Genomic DNA, 16,307 nt, shown 5'->3' on the forward strand with positions numbered 1-16,307 from the left:
AAAAATTGTTTTGTGATGATGGAATTTTTTTCAAATAGTAATAGTTATTTTTATTGTAAATTGTTGAGAAGCTAATTTAAAGGTTTTGTTATGAATAAGTGAATAACCTTTAAATCCTAAACCAAAATTCGAATGGGTAGTTTTTCTAAGTTATTAAAATAAGATTAGGTTACAATTGCTAAGAAAAACAGTTTATGAATCATGATAATAATATGTAGGTTTGGAAATTATTTTTGCGACCATGATTATTTTAAAATTTACAGTTTTATAAACACAAAACTAAGCGTTATTATATCTATTTAAATTATACGTATAATGTAAAACTACTAAGGATAATTATACTCAGAAAATTATCGTTTAAATTTCGAATTCAACATTTTAAAATGTTCAAAAAAATTATTCAATTGAAAATATACAGCGAAAAGAGTATAGTTTTCATTAAAAAAAAAAAGAAGTATAAAATATTTCTTAAACGAGGCAAAATCAAATAATTCAAAAATACGATATTTTGTTATTACACTTGAACATTTTATGGATCATAATTTGGATAATTTTATTCTTAAAGTATTAAAAGGAGTGAGTATTATGTTTGGTAGCATGATTATTCTGATTGATTGACTCTATCAGAACGAGTGAACAAAAAATGCACACCTACTGTTTTCGTTTTTATATGCCTGATTTGTTTTGAAGATAAATAAGTTTTCATATGTTTACATAATTTATAGTTAGCCGTAGGTATATACTACGTAAATGAGTGCGTTCTATTGGAAAACATGTGTGGGTTGCCGAATATTGATGAATAATTTATAATCGACATCGTTTTCAACAATATAATATTACAAATACAAACGTGCATCTGTGTATTATTTCGATGGTTGTTAGGAATTAATGGTGTTTGGTACATTAATGACAATACTGTTTTGCGAGTAAGCATCGCAGGTGTTACACACAAATACATAATAATTAAATGTGTGTATGTTAGCATGAGTGTATAATAATTATGTATATGTCTTGTAGATTATAGATGATGTGAAGCTACGACTTAACTTTTTTAACATACGAGTTCGATTTACGAACATGCACGAATGGTTATTCGTATTGTACTAGCTTTTCACGAAACACTAATATTATGGGATGATCCATTCGTCGTAAGACACTTATTTTTTTTGAAAACACTAACGTTTTTAAAATTAATTTGAATTCGTTAAAAAACAAAATTTTTGCAAAAAATTATATTTTTCACTATTTTTATTGTTATAATTTTTAAGATTTTACTCTTTTGAATAATGATAACATACATTATAAGTTTTATATTGAGAATCAAAATATTATTCGGTGTATACATAAAAATCAAGTTTTGAACCCGATATTTATATATTATACTTACAAGTATTTAAAGTTTAGAAGGGCGACGTAGGTAGTTGACCAATATTTTGTGGAGTACTCGTCAACTTCTATACCACTTCACCTATTATGTTGTGCTCATCTAAATTGAAATACTTATGATAATAAAATACACTTCAAAATTTGATTTGTATAACTTAAATCACTTCACCAAATACTCTGTTTAAGACGTTTTTAAAAGTTTTAAAAATGTTAATAGTTTTTAAAATATTATTGTCATACATTAAATAGATCATTCGGCATACATTTAGAAACTAGTATATTATAACCTTTTAAATGGTTTTTTGGAGTTAATAAAATAATTTCGGTTATGAATCATCAAAAATAAAAGTTAATAAAATTGAGGATTGTATTGATAAAGCATTTAAAGATTAACGAAAACGGAGATAAAAATTCTGTTTGATTATGAAAGATTCAAATGATAATGTCGAAAATGATGTACAAATCTTTAAATCTTTCATTTGTGTTAGCTTACAGAGCTTTATCTTCCATAAATGAAGATTTAAGTAATTTAAAATCTACAGCGATAATTTTAGCTGTTAGTATAATATTAATCAAACTTGAACAATATCTAATGAAGATCTTATGAAAATTACTTAACTTTGTAAAATTATTAAAGTGATGGTAATTCGTTCGATATAATTGTTTCTGAATCATAAACAAAGTTGTTAGTTTTTTTAAAAGTAATTGAATAAAATACTTTAAATACAATGTCCATCTGAAAGAAGCGTCTTTAAACACAAAATAATTAAAAACTATCCTAGGAATACCATTTCACAAAAATAAAATTAACTGAAATAGGAAAAATTCCTATAAAAAAAATAAATAACGATAATACGTTAGATCTGTTAAAAAAAAAAACATGATAGAATCGTTTGTGTCAAAAAATTTCTAATTTTTTTTGATGAAAGAATTCTTATTAAATTGTATATTATTATTATCTTTAGTATATTTATTTTTCGATATAATATATTGATATATTGTAATTTGTAACAATTGAGCTGTATTAATTTAAAAATTTTAAATAAAAAAAAAAATAATAAAAATATATTTCAAGAAAACAATTAGTAAATAATATTTGAACATGTATGTATATTGTATAATATTATATACAGGGTGTCCCGTGAGGATTTACCCATTGCGATATCTCCTGAAATAATGGACATATCATAATTCTGATTTTTTAATAAGACTCACAGGAATAAGAACTACAAATATTTTATGTTTTAATTTATTTTAATGTTTTGGTAAAAAAGTTAAAAAATATATTTTTTTATTTAATTATTTTCAAAAAAATCGAAGATAGCCATTCTGTAGAGTTAATTTTTCTGAAAATATTGACGTTTCAACATTTTGATTTCATTAATTTCCTGATTTTTAATATTTTTTCTAGTTTCTAGAAAAACAGTGAATTATTTAATACCATAGTGGTAACAAATACAGATAACGAGATATCGCAATGGGTAAATCCTCACGGGACACCTTGTATATAATATATGCATGTTACTGAGTTAAAGTTTGCTTTGAGGAAGTCTTACACAAGATAATGAAATAGGTACTAATAAATTGAAATGAGACAAAAAGTATAAGTGAGTATAAAAAGTACAGCTGTATATTTTACAAAAATGGGTATTGTAACATATCGAATGTAAGTAATAATGGGCATCAGTTGATCAGTATGTATTAATATTTAATGTACATAATAATTAATTGTGTTTTGTTTAATTATTATATTGATTATAATAGTATACGTAGAACACTGACTGGTCATACTGAAAGTGTATTATATGCAATCTACTGTATAAGATATACCTATAATCTGTATCATCTAAGACTATCAAACTTCACTTTAGGACTAGATAAATTTACTGCTCAACTATTGTAATATTTAATTAATTTAAATCTGGTAAGCGTTTTGGTAAGATTATTATCCTTAGTTAAGGATATACGTTTACAAATAATTATTTACGAAGACTCCAAATCACGGTAAAATGTATTTAAAAGGTAAATCACTGATTTATCTTATTCATAATCTAGCATAATATTATGTATATTATATAATATTATTATAGTAAATTTCTTTCAAAGTAAAACATAACCAGAGTTAAGTGAAATTTTATCTAGTTAATCACTTATGTAATAAATTATTCAAATGATTATTTTACTATTTTTCAGACACATTTCAAAATTAGTATTGAGATTGAGGTTTAAAGGTTAGAGCACATATTTAGATAGATGAAACATGTTCAAAAAGTAGCTGTTTAATCTTATGATATTTATTATAGTATAATCTAAAAAAATCTAAAAGTGGTTCTTTCAAATGTATAAGTACTTCATAAACAGTATAAAATAGTAATATCACCAATTAAAGAAATATTTTTACGATATAATACACCACTTTCATCATTAGGTTCTATTGAAAGATTATTTTTCTATGCAACGACGACTAATTTATTGTAATGTAGCAAACTGACAGATGATATGTTGAAGAAAGAGTTATTTTAAAAAACAATTAAAAAATTTAGTAATAAATATGATATAATGTGTTAATATTTGAATTATAATTATAATAAGTTAATATAAGAGTTATTTATTAAAATTTGATAGATTTACGTTATAAATATTGTTTTTATTTTTGTTATTATTTAGGTACTTAGATACTTCTATTTAATATCATATACATAATAACATAATACATATACATATTTATATAAATATTTAATTATTTACAATTTTCTATGACTCTATGTATAGTTTTGTATTCGTTTAATATTAGTTTATAATATTTTTGTATTTATTTTAAATTAAATTAAATTTCCAATCGTATAACTAAAAATAATTAGTATATTAACCAACCAATTTTTAATCAAATAGAATTAACAAAAATTATTCAAATAATAATGTTTAAAAATAAGTCCAATTATTAGTTATTAAAATTTTACCTAAATAAAATTGTATTTAAATAATGGCCTACTTTGACATTAACATTACAATAATTGTTTTAAGTTTAAATCTATAAGTAAGCATGTTTAACATATTTGAAAAAATTATGGCTAATAATAGTTTTTATATTTTACTATTAATGTTTAGTGTTTAAATTATTTTAAATACACAATGAAGATGTAACATATTGCGGTCCCAGTGAATTGGATACTTCAGTATTTAGCCAACAGTATGGTTCAGTATAAGAATTTAAGCAATTAAGCTATACATATATATTATATATATTACATTATACATTGCTGAGTTTTTATCATAAAACATATTTTTGGGAAGAGAAACGGTGTATTTCTCAAGTGTTTAAAACTTTGGCTTAAGTCATTAGATACAGGTGGTATTTTTAAGTGATTAAAGAAAAATGTCGACTTTAATGAATTGAAAACAACGCAAAATTTTTTTGGCTAATTTTTTAAAGTATTTTTTGTAAAAAATATTATACACATTTTATGTTACATACATAAATTTACAAGAATAATTTGAATAATTTGATGTTCAAAAGTGTACATGGATATTTTTAATTACTTATCTGTATTTTGTAAGACTATAAGTTTTTTTAAACGTATCTGAATTCTCAACTTCGGTTTGGTTATCGGTTATACAAATATATTTTAATAATCATATAGATATTTGATCCAAACTTAAGTATCATCTGAAAATTTTAAATTTTAAATTTTAAAGTACCTACCTATTTCATATTCGTTACTGAAATTCTAATAAGTACACGGTACCATACCTGTATAAAAATATACTTACGTGCTATCAGTAGCACAACTGAAATTTTTTTTCCAATGCTAGGGTGTCCATACTTCTTTTTATGTGCTCATAATATATTAGATAGCATTTTTATCAGGCCACCTGTTACAGATTTGAATTTTACAAACTTAATGTACAAAATAATTAAAAATAATGATATGAAAATAAAATAGTGACGATGCTATCCAATTCTAAGGTAATTCGTCATAAGAGTTGATAAATTATTCATATTATGTTCTAAATTAAATAAATATATTAAATAAATTATTTTATGTGTCCCAAGGGAGAGGGATCTATACCAGGACCCTTCTCATTTGGTTGCACCGCTACACCATAAACCTTCGACTCATATTTCGTATTTTTCAACTTTCCCCGATTTACCATTGAGTGTACAAAATATTGTTACATATATTTATTTATTTGTTACTGCCATGCTGTGTATTAATAACTGTAAATGTTAATAAATTAATATTATTGTATGTTTATGAATTTTTAATAATTATCCTATTAAGTCAAAGTCAATATATTTAAAAATATAATTAAGTCTATAGGGTTTTATTTTAAGCAGTTTTAAATGTAAACTATTAGGAATGGTAATAATGAAAGTAGAAAAGCCACTCTGAATTCGTATATAAATGAGATAAAAGCTCCAGTGGAAAAAAAATATACTAATGTGTACGTGTTCATTTATAAATATATAGATATACCGATAGATGTCCCGTTTTTTGTTTCTTTTACAGCCACATCATTTACCGTTTTAGTTAGAAAGAGCCATTATTATAGTCGTAGAAAAAATATTTAAAAGTCTTATTAATGTATAATTGAAGATACAGATTTTTTTTTAAGTTTCAGAATTGTTATTTATTATTATAAATCTAAAATAAATAAACTGTTTTTTTTTTTCTAATCGTTATAATATTGTTTTATTTTAAATTACTCTGTACTCAAAAATATTTTTAGTTCATAATGGACTGAATAAATATGAATTGACGTGATTGACGAAAATCGATTATTTTTTTTTTAATTTTAACGAGATTTATACATTTTTAATATCTGATAAAAAAAAGTTCTATCGCTGTACTTTTGAAATGTCCTCCCTTTGATATTTGAGTTATTTATTTAATTTAATGATAAATTAATAAGTTGAAATCCATTTTATAGAGTATTTTTTCAATAATTGAAAATAATTCACAAAAATAACTTATAGGCTATAAATAATTTTGCATAGTATTTGTATTTAATAGCTAACTTGAACATTTAAATTTAATTATGATTAAAACTGCAATATTCAAATTTCATGGTGAGAACTCACTTTGAACTTTTAAATAGTGTATTTATTAATGCATCAATATATTATGTTCATATATAACAATGGACATGTTAAAATGTTATACTCGAATAACTTTTTTGTATGAACCTTTATTAGCATAATTAGATTTATATTAAAATGCAAAAATATAAAACTATAAAATGGATTATAAGATACAAATACAGATGCAAAATTTATTTCATCGTCTTTTGTAGGGTAAAATATTCAGGGTTATAAGTTTTAACCAGCTAGGTGTCATAATTTTTTTGGTTATCCAATCGTCATCATCAATAATCTTCATACTATATTTTTACTTGTTTGATTTAATATTGATTATGTTTTATTTTACATTTTATTTTTCTTTAAGTAAAGTTGGTCTACATTGTATAATTTTTTTGAAATTATTGATATTTAAAAATAATAATGTCAATACATTCAATATATTAATTCTTACCACAATTAAATTTAAACTTATTTAAAAAAGTACCTATTTTTAGAACAAAACAATTAAAATTTACTTAACAAAATTACCATATTATTGTCTTCATTATGTTAACAAACTAACCATTTATTTTTCAAATATATTTGTCTTGAACAAATAGTTTTAAAAAAATGTCAGGGCGACCGTTGAAATCTTTTGTCAATTTCATCGTTTATTGCATTAGGTACATTATTGTAGTGTAAATCGTAAAATAATACGGAGTGTACGTTTTCACACAAATTCGTAGCAATTTTGTTCTTAAAAATGTTTTAAAATTCACTTTAAATTGCATTGTACTCGTACTTTGTTTATTAGTATCTATTATTTTTATCATTTTGATACGATTTTGTTATAAAAAATATCACCTTTTAATAATTTCAACTCCTTATTACACTGTCTTGGAAAATTATAGGTATATATGAAATAGTATTTACTGTAGTTTTGACAATTTTGTTATTGATTATACCTATTTAAATAAAAAAAATTGGAATTATGTAAGTTTTTCTATTAAATCCTTAAAATCTTAACATTTAAATTATTCTATGGTTGGCTAAAATTATTTATTTAAAATAAAACTAGCAAATTAAATTTGGAGTAGGTATAAAAATATCTGAGTATTTTTTTAATCTAATATTCATATAACGTAGAAATGAAAAAATTTCAAAAAAATAATTTATAACATGTAGTATAATACATATATTTTATTCATAAATCATAAGTTATTGATTATTGTAACTTTTTTGTTCCATATACATTTTATATAATCTGAAATATTTATTTAGATAAACAAAAGAATGATAATATTTTTCTATTTTGCAAAGTGAATATTATATGTTGAATAAAACAACTGATCATTAAAAACATATTATATAGACCGTAAAGTTAACAAACGCGTACATGCGTTGTGAAATTTACAGCTATTTTAAAGAAAATTCCCTATAGTCCAATGGAACAAACTATTAAAACTCGTATTTTTATTTTACAAAACAACGAAACTCTCTAAGAACATCACCCCAAAAATATCCATAATAATATTTTACTTTGTATTTCTGATATAATAGAATAGGGTAGCCGCCGAAAACTTAGTGTTGTAAAAGATTTTTTTTTTTTTTGTTTAAAATACGATTTTATGTTACTCTTCTTTTAAGACTAACGTTTTTACATCTAAATTTTACGATTTTGACCTACTTCAATAAAACCATATTTTTATAACGACTGATTTCCATAGTATTATATTATTAATATATTATATTATGTAAATATAAGAATTCCAATAAAATAATTCGTGTATCTGTCTCTACGATATTTTAATTATTTGCAGATAATGTACTCATATTTACCATACCATTTCTGTTGTCTTATAATACAATCTAAAGAGCCTATATAATAATTATCTAGGCTCTCTAATACGATCTATTCGTACACGAGCGATAGGATAGGTTAACCTAACCGAATACTGCTACGGCCTAACGATCTATCCAGACGGTAATCATTCAAATACATATTTAAGTTGTAGTTGTCATAAAACAATTATTTTAAAAACACTAGCCTAGTTATTTATTTGCTTGTAATAATGTTCTGTAGTGAAATATTTTTTGTTTTGGAATATTATAATATAAATTCAACCATAATTTGCATAATATATACACGATATTATGGTCTTATATTGATTAAAAAAAACCATATGCTTCAAATTTAAAGATAAGTTACTGAGTTTTTTAATATTTCTTTTTATTCTATCTCCCTCTTAAAGCAAGTATTTTTAAATGCTATAAATTCTGTTAAAAAATTGCCAAGATGTACTTATGAATGTGATTTTACTTTTTCATTTGGTAGAAAATCCTAAAGTATAATTATTTTATTTATTCTGTTTTTGTATTCTGTAGACAGTGTAAATAGGGTTAGTCTAAAATATTTATCAATGGGAATTATGACGATGCCTACCTACATGTTATGTTTAATATTATAATTTTTTTGATTTTTTTCTTATACAAAGGTAAATTGTATGAAATACTAAACTTCAAGTTCTGAGAGGCGTTGCCATTTTAATAATATAAAAATCTCGATTTCACGCGTGTTGAAAACCGATGTAGTAGCTTATAGTTGCCAATAAACAAAAGCTCCACAGTAACTATGTATTTAAGGTAGAGTGCACTTGGAACACACAAAGGCCACACTTAACAAATTGTACTCTCGCGTCATGAATAACGTAGTTCGTGTGTGTCTGGTACATTTCTGTAGTCATTGGTTCATGTACGATTTACACACGCACGTGAGCACATAATATTTATTTGTTCGAGTGTAGTAGTTTATTTATGTATTCATTCAAAACAAGAGTTAATAAATATCTAAATTTGATATTTTTAAAAAATGTATTTAATAGAATACGTTTTTTATTTTTAAAGTATATAAGAAAAGATAAGAATTTTAAATGGAATCGTCGTAATATGTTTGTGATAATATCAAGAGTGATTGTCTGATTGTTATTCTGTAAAAGTAGACAAAATATTCATTGCTTTGAGAAAAACACTCCTAGGTTTAAATAGCAGGTTTGCAAGCTGTAGTTAAATTCACTAAAAATGTAAAACTTCTTATACTTGCACTACTTATTACTATAATTTCTATATAATTTAAATATATAAAGTACCTATCATTCTAACAATATTTTAAAAATATTGAAAAAAGTTTAATGTTAAATATTTATCAAAGATAACTAATAAATAATAATAAATTATGAGTCGAAAATAAATGATTAATCAACAGTTACATTTAACGGAGTTTTATAGAAAATATTTCACACTATTTTTTGACATGCTCTTATTATATAATCTTATGTAATAAATATAAATTAAATGTCTTTTTTTTTAAAAAAAATTAACGCTGAAATTTTAAAACGCGCTATTATGTTATTAACAGATAAAAAAAAATATCACACTCATTAATATCTAGCTGGGATGAAAAAAAAGATTTTATGATAAGTTGTTTTTTTTTTTTTTTTTTTGAGTAATCTCATGTTTTAAAATTTAAATCAACTCCGCTTTTCCATTTTGTAATGTTCTGTTTTATAAACCCAACTACGATTATTACCATCACAATATCTTCATTAAAAGCTCTATTTTACGTTTTCTTAACCATATGTAAATACTTTTCGTAAACCGTAAAAAATACAAGAACATCATAAACGAATACGCGAAATGGTGAATATTAATGTTAATATACTTTTACTGTGCACGATGCTCATGATTTCTACCATAGGCCAATATGGTATTCCACAATATTTTTCATGTTAGTTACAAGTTAAGTATTTTGTTTATAATAATAAATCATTAAATATCTTATAATGAAAACGAATACTTGAAGAATTAATGTTTTTATAATATTATTCATAATAATTGTAACTCGACAGTACGATCTTAGATTGTCAAAACGCTGACTTATGTGTATGAGTATGTTATATTATTCATTTTTTTATAACATGAATATAAATATCTGTACAACTAAGTTTCACAAAATACTGTAACTCTTAAACTGAGTTATATACTATCATATTTATGAACTATTTCATTACTTACAACCTTTGGCAACATTTCTCAAGGTATTATTATTATTGAGGTGGTGGTTATCTACCTCTCTCTCAACGTATATCGTGTAAAAGACATCATCAGTATTATCATATTAAAATATTTATTAAGATTCTGAATTTATGACGACTACAGGTTACCGTAAAAATACGAAAGAGAACATATTGGATAACGTAATAAAACGTAACATGTGTAATATATTTATTAATTTAAACAAAACCATAACTATTAAGAGTTATAAAATAATATAACGGTTTAGATGTATTTAATAAGAATTTCATTAGGTTAGGTTACTTTTAATTTTTGAAACGAAAAAAGAATGCATATTTTGATCGATTTTAATGTATACTTCTGTATTATAATATGTTATGAAGACTTAAAAGTATGTATGTACGATGTATGTTTTATTTCATGCTTACTACATTGATAAAATTATCACTTAACAATGTATAGCATTCCATATAGCAAGTAACCAAACAATAAAATAGCGTTGCCAATTTAATAATTTATACATTGGAACTTTCTATGCAAAATAGTATAGTACATCATGTTAGTAACATTAAAATATTATATTCCCCGGGAAATCTATAAAATTAATACTATGAAGCTTAAAATGATTGAATTTATGTATAGGTTGTAAATTCTATCTGTACTATTTTTCATTAAAAATAAATATGTAAATTCGTTGAATACACAACATTAATTAATATGTTTATTATACCTACTAGTATAAACTATATTAATATTATATTATATATTATTTTTGTTAACTTCTTAGTGAAAACTAAATACCATTTAACGGTGTGGATTGGTTCATGGTATATATTAGCTAAAATATTTTGAAAATATAACTTAAATAGTATACGTAATAATAATAATAAATATTAATAGTATACGTAATGGAAAAAAGTAGCAAGTCATCCTTTCAGTTAATATTTTTTGATTAATTGAAAAATGGCTGTATTTTGTTTAAATGATCAGTTTTGTCAACTTTTTTTTTAATCTAACGTCTATAAAAATTAGTTTTTATGTATTTTTTATAGATATAAGTTGTTGTCAGAACATCATATGGGAAGTATTTTATTACATTTTCAAATTTTATATTATATTAAAATAAGTGTTTTTAAAATAAAAAATAAATTATTGCGATTTTAATGGATTTTGTAAAAATTTAATTTCAGAGGCTTATTAAAAAAAAATAATAAATTGCAAATAATGTAACGTAGATATCTAAAAATTTCTGGACAACGTGTGAAAAACCTTGTGTTAAATTTTCTAGCTTTTCGACTAAAAAAAAAAAAATGTTTAGTCTACAAAAAATATTGAAATAAAACTATAAACAAATCTAAAATTTCAATCATATATAAATTGATCAAAAACAGCTACAATATTAAGTATAGGATGTCTAAAAAAGCTTACACAAATATTTATGGTTATTTATTTTAACGCACAAAAAAAACAATATTGATTTTATTAAAACTGCAGGTGTGCAAATATTACCATTTTCCGTAATTTATTTTTAGATTGTTCTGATTATTTAGAGAATTATTGAGGATTTTTTACTGTTTTACCCCTTACCTTAAAGTATCATCTAGATACAATATTCTACCAGAAACCACCCTTTAAGTTTAAGATTGAAGCATTATTATTTTTAATGCTCTAAAATGTGATGACATAAACAAATATTTAATTAAAAAAAAAACCAAATATCATTGTAAAACTAATACCTATATTCTTTACTCCATTTAAAATCTGTTATATATGATATTTATAACTAGTTAAAGCTCATAAAAGTTATATAGGTTTCGTCGGCGCTAGATATTGAAGTTCTAAGTTTTCAATTTGTCTCGAGACTAAAGTAATTTGTCATTTTACTTACGTGTCATAATTCCAATGTATACTAATTTTAAATGATTCAAAAATAATTTTCAAGACAAGAACATATTGACTCGAAATTTATTGGAGATGATTTATAGGTGACGAGGCCAAAAGTGTGCACATAGGCAAACTTCCCAGAACATGATTTAGTAGGCCAGGACCAAGTTTAGCACGAACATGGGTTAACTTATGAGCACGCAATAATGTTTGTTGGATTGTTCCATTTATTTAGCTGACACTTACGTCGAAATTAATGGCTAAACAGACTTTTTCAGACCGTTAAAATCATCCTATTATAGTTCAATCAAAATAATATTGTCCTGACATACATTATATTCATATTCGTTAATGATCGTTTTTGATTTCGTAGAAGGCATAATATTATCTAAAATAACTATTAACATAATTGTATTATTCATCCCTTGTGGCCTGTTTGACAGAACTGTAGCTATTGGATGTAAGCACTACACGATGGGAAAAGTTACAATTTCGATCAATACCTTATTACACACAATTATATTTACAAAATATTTTAATTAAGGACACTCACACACACACAAATCTATAAGCAGACCCAGATCATTATAATTGTAAAATATTAACTAATATTCCTAGTCGTAATAGTAAATCGTTTGTGTGCAGCAGCAGCAGCAGCAACAGTATACATAATTTATACGTATGGTATAAAAGCCTACATTGCGTGTTGGTTTGTTGAATTCAAAATTAGATTTTGGTTTGGGTATATCTGATTGTCCGACGGGATGACTTTCTCCACGCAAATCCGTGTACGATAAACACGATAATGATAATATTATATCTATGACAACAGCAACAACAGTAATAATAATAATAATGAAAATTATTTATCATACTAGATTGGTGTGTTATTTCATCAGCGAGATATATAGTGTTACTCAATGTGTTTTATCCTGAGTACAAATACACACACACACATACCATTTACATTTCGAACTTTATGTATTATTGTGCGAGGAATGAATAGTGTAGATGGACATAACGCATAGGGCGGATTTGAAAAGCCTATTTTAAATCACAATAGTAACCAATTATTTTACGACCTATAATGTTTGTGTATACAAACAACGCAACTGTACACGGTACATTACTATTATTCTTCTAATATATATATAGAGAATATGTGTATGTGTGTGTAGTGCGTATGTGGACGACGATATATTATAATGTAATGCAAATGACAGAGTATTGCATATTATATAGGACTTCATTTGATTTGAAGATCTTGTCGTCAGAATTGGCAGCTTTTGTACATCAATTAGAATTTAATAATATAGGCATGTCGCGGCAGTGGTTTTTGACGTAATATGTATTCGGCACTAAAGTACAAACCGCACTACCACAACAGTCACGTCGCATTACTTTCTTAATTGAATAATACAATAAAACATTTCATACGTGTCCTGAAAAGCATGAAATTAGTATAATATATTATTTGAAAATCAATGAATCAAGTGTGAACAATATAACAATACATATATAACAAAAAAATATCAGTTGAGTTACATAATAACTTAATCTGGTAATATACTAATATAATTGTATCATTTATATCTAATTAATAGGGCTCAGATTTTAAAGTATACTCACTACTAAGCGACAACAAGAGCACAGAATTGTTTTGAAAAAGCAAAAAAGAAGCTTATTTATTTAAAAAAAAAAAAATTAAGAACCTTGTGTTTTCCCTAGATTTACAGTAGTGAAACTAACTCTATTGTCCGACAGAATATTTTTGTACATAGAAAACGAACTCTCTACATTCACTGAAGTGATTAGTGCATACTTCATATAAGAGATTACAAATTAAAATACTAAATCTTAAATTTTTAAATGGTCGATATCGATTTTATAGGCAAACTGGCCGTATAGGTACTGCAAGCTATATTGTATAGATCGATAATCTATACATATAATAATTTAATAAACAAGCTGATAACGAAAACAATGATAATCCAATATAACCACTTTGTCCGGATTCTGGGTTTTTACATTTTTTATTAATTATTTTTTTTTTGTTGCAATACAGCATAATTTACATATAAAAATCCGCAACTGAAATAATTTTAAAAAAGCAATAAAAAATCAAAAAAAGCAATTACATAAAAAAGCAAAAAAAAATTAGTTTATTTTGAATCAAAATGATGTGAAACGAATTTATATGTATAAAAATTAGATTTCTATCTCATATATAAAAATAGAAGCATGTTCTTTAAAATCCAAGCCATATTAATTAAAGACAAATTTAAATAAAGGTTAATTAGTATGGGGTCATGAACAAATAAAATAATCGATCATTCAAATGGAAATAAATCTTTAAATATACTATACAATAAAATTTATGTTAAGTACATTGTACTCGTACTTGTTTTCCGATAACTTTATTTTTTTCCCGCGGGCTTTGAACTGTCGATATTCTACATAGTATTATAATATATACGAGTATAATACGGTGCTATATACATATTATATCGATTATCATTAAATACCGTTCACTCTATAAACCTTATCGTTTTTAAATAGCTGATACGTAGATAAACCGTAAGACATTAAATTTGTTCAGCATTTAACTAAGTCTCTGAATAAACGAGAGTATTATTATATATGAAAATAGTACTATATTACTACTTACTATTAATGCTGAATGATTTGATACACAGCCAAAGCTAGGATATTTTAAAATTATTTCACTATAAATGTTAAATCATTAACTATCTACTCCGTTTAATAATAATCTGGATAAAATATTTATAAGTGTATGAAAAAATGAAAACTAACAAAAATTATATCAGTAAAAGTAAAAAGATAATGGTATTTTATCGATAAATCTAGCACTATTAAATATTAACTAGGATTTTTCAAAACAACATAGTTTAACGGCAATATTTATAAATATAACTATTTATTAAATCATTTCCGTTACTAAAGAAGAAGGTTAGGTTGTGTATCATCAAAGGGACTGCAAAATTTGATAGTATTAATCAAGAATTGTATAAGTGTATAAACTATAAACCGTTTACACCGATTATCTCTACACGGGTGGCAAATCGCAGAGGAAATGTACTTGAATTCCTTTCAAAGTTTGTCAAGAACCGATTTGTAGCATTGATTCCGTAAACGTATTTATATTAAAATAAATTGCATGAAAACATATTATTATAATTTATAATATTATAATATGATAGTTGGGTACATTGTTTTCAAATGTTTAACCTACGAGCAAGACTACACTTGTTTTTTTATTAAACAATTTCTATATTATTTTGATTATTTCATATTTTCAACTTGTGCTAAAAATTTAAATAAAATATAATTTATTTAAAATGTGTATAAATTATATACTTAGTATGACATTGAAATATAGAATAATTCATCACTGAAAGATATTATATTTATTTTTCTCAATAATATGTTATGTTTTTACATTCATAACATATTATTTTAATTATGTTTTAATATTATTTTTTAAAATCTATGTGGGAATACATTTTAGATTATTAAGTAATTAAAGTAGGTTGAACCAATTAAGCAAGATGTGCTGATGTGGCAACATATTTATCAATAAAGACCGCCACACACGCAGGCAAGAAGAGTCCGGTCTTTGTCGCGAGTGCGTCAAAGACAGAGGTTTCGATAATACGTGAGTGTGCTTTTGTCAAGGCATAAATGTGAAATTATAAATGTGTATATTATATATTGTGCGTTAGTTTGTTATATAATAAAAATGTTTTCGATAACAATATTTTGTGCTTAACTGTTGCTAATTGTTCAACGTCCTCGCCTTAAAAAGTTCTTACAGCGCCAAGTTATACACATTATTACACGATCAAAGGAACGGATGTTGAATAATAAACGTATACTGCAGTAT

General features: G+C 24.3%; 1 long non-coding RNA gene across 1 annotated transcript; it reads right to left on the reverse strand.

Annotated features, from left to right (window-relative positions):
* Positions 1-13,291: 13,291 nt before the first annotated feature.
* Positions 13,292-15,314, reverse strand: LOC126548995 (uncharacterized). The gene is made up of 3 exons (XR_007603136.1): positions 15,072-15,314; positions 14,805-15,017; positions 13,292-13,845 (listed from the first exon to the last, which is right to left on the reverse strand). It is a non-coding gene; the product is annotated as an uncharacterized LOC126548995 (long non-coding RNA).
* Between the last annotated feature and the right edge of the window lie 993 nt (positions 15,315-16,307).

Source organism: Aphis gossypii, chromosome 1, assembly GCF_020184175.1.
Source record: "Aphis gossypii isolate Hap1 chromosome 1, ASM2018417v2, whole genome shotgun sequence".
Taxonomy (NCBI): Eukaryota; Metazoa; Arthropoda; class Insecta; order Hemiptera; family Aphididae; genus Aphis; species Aphis gossypii.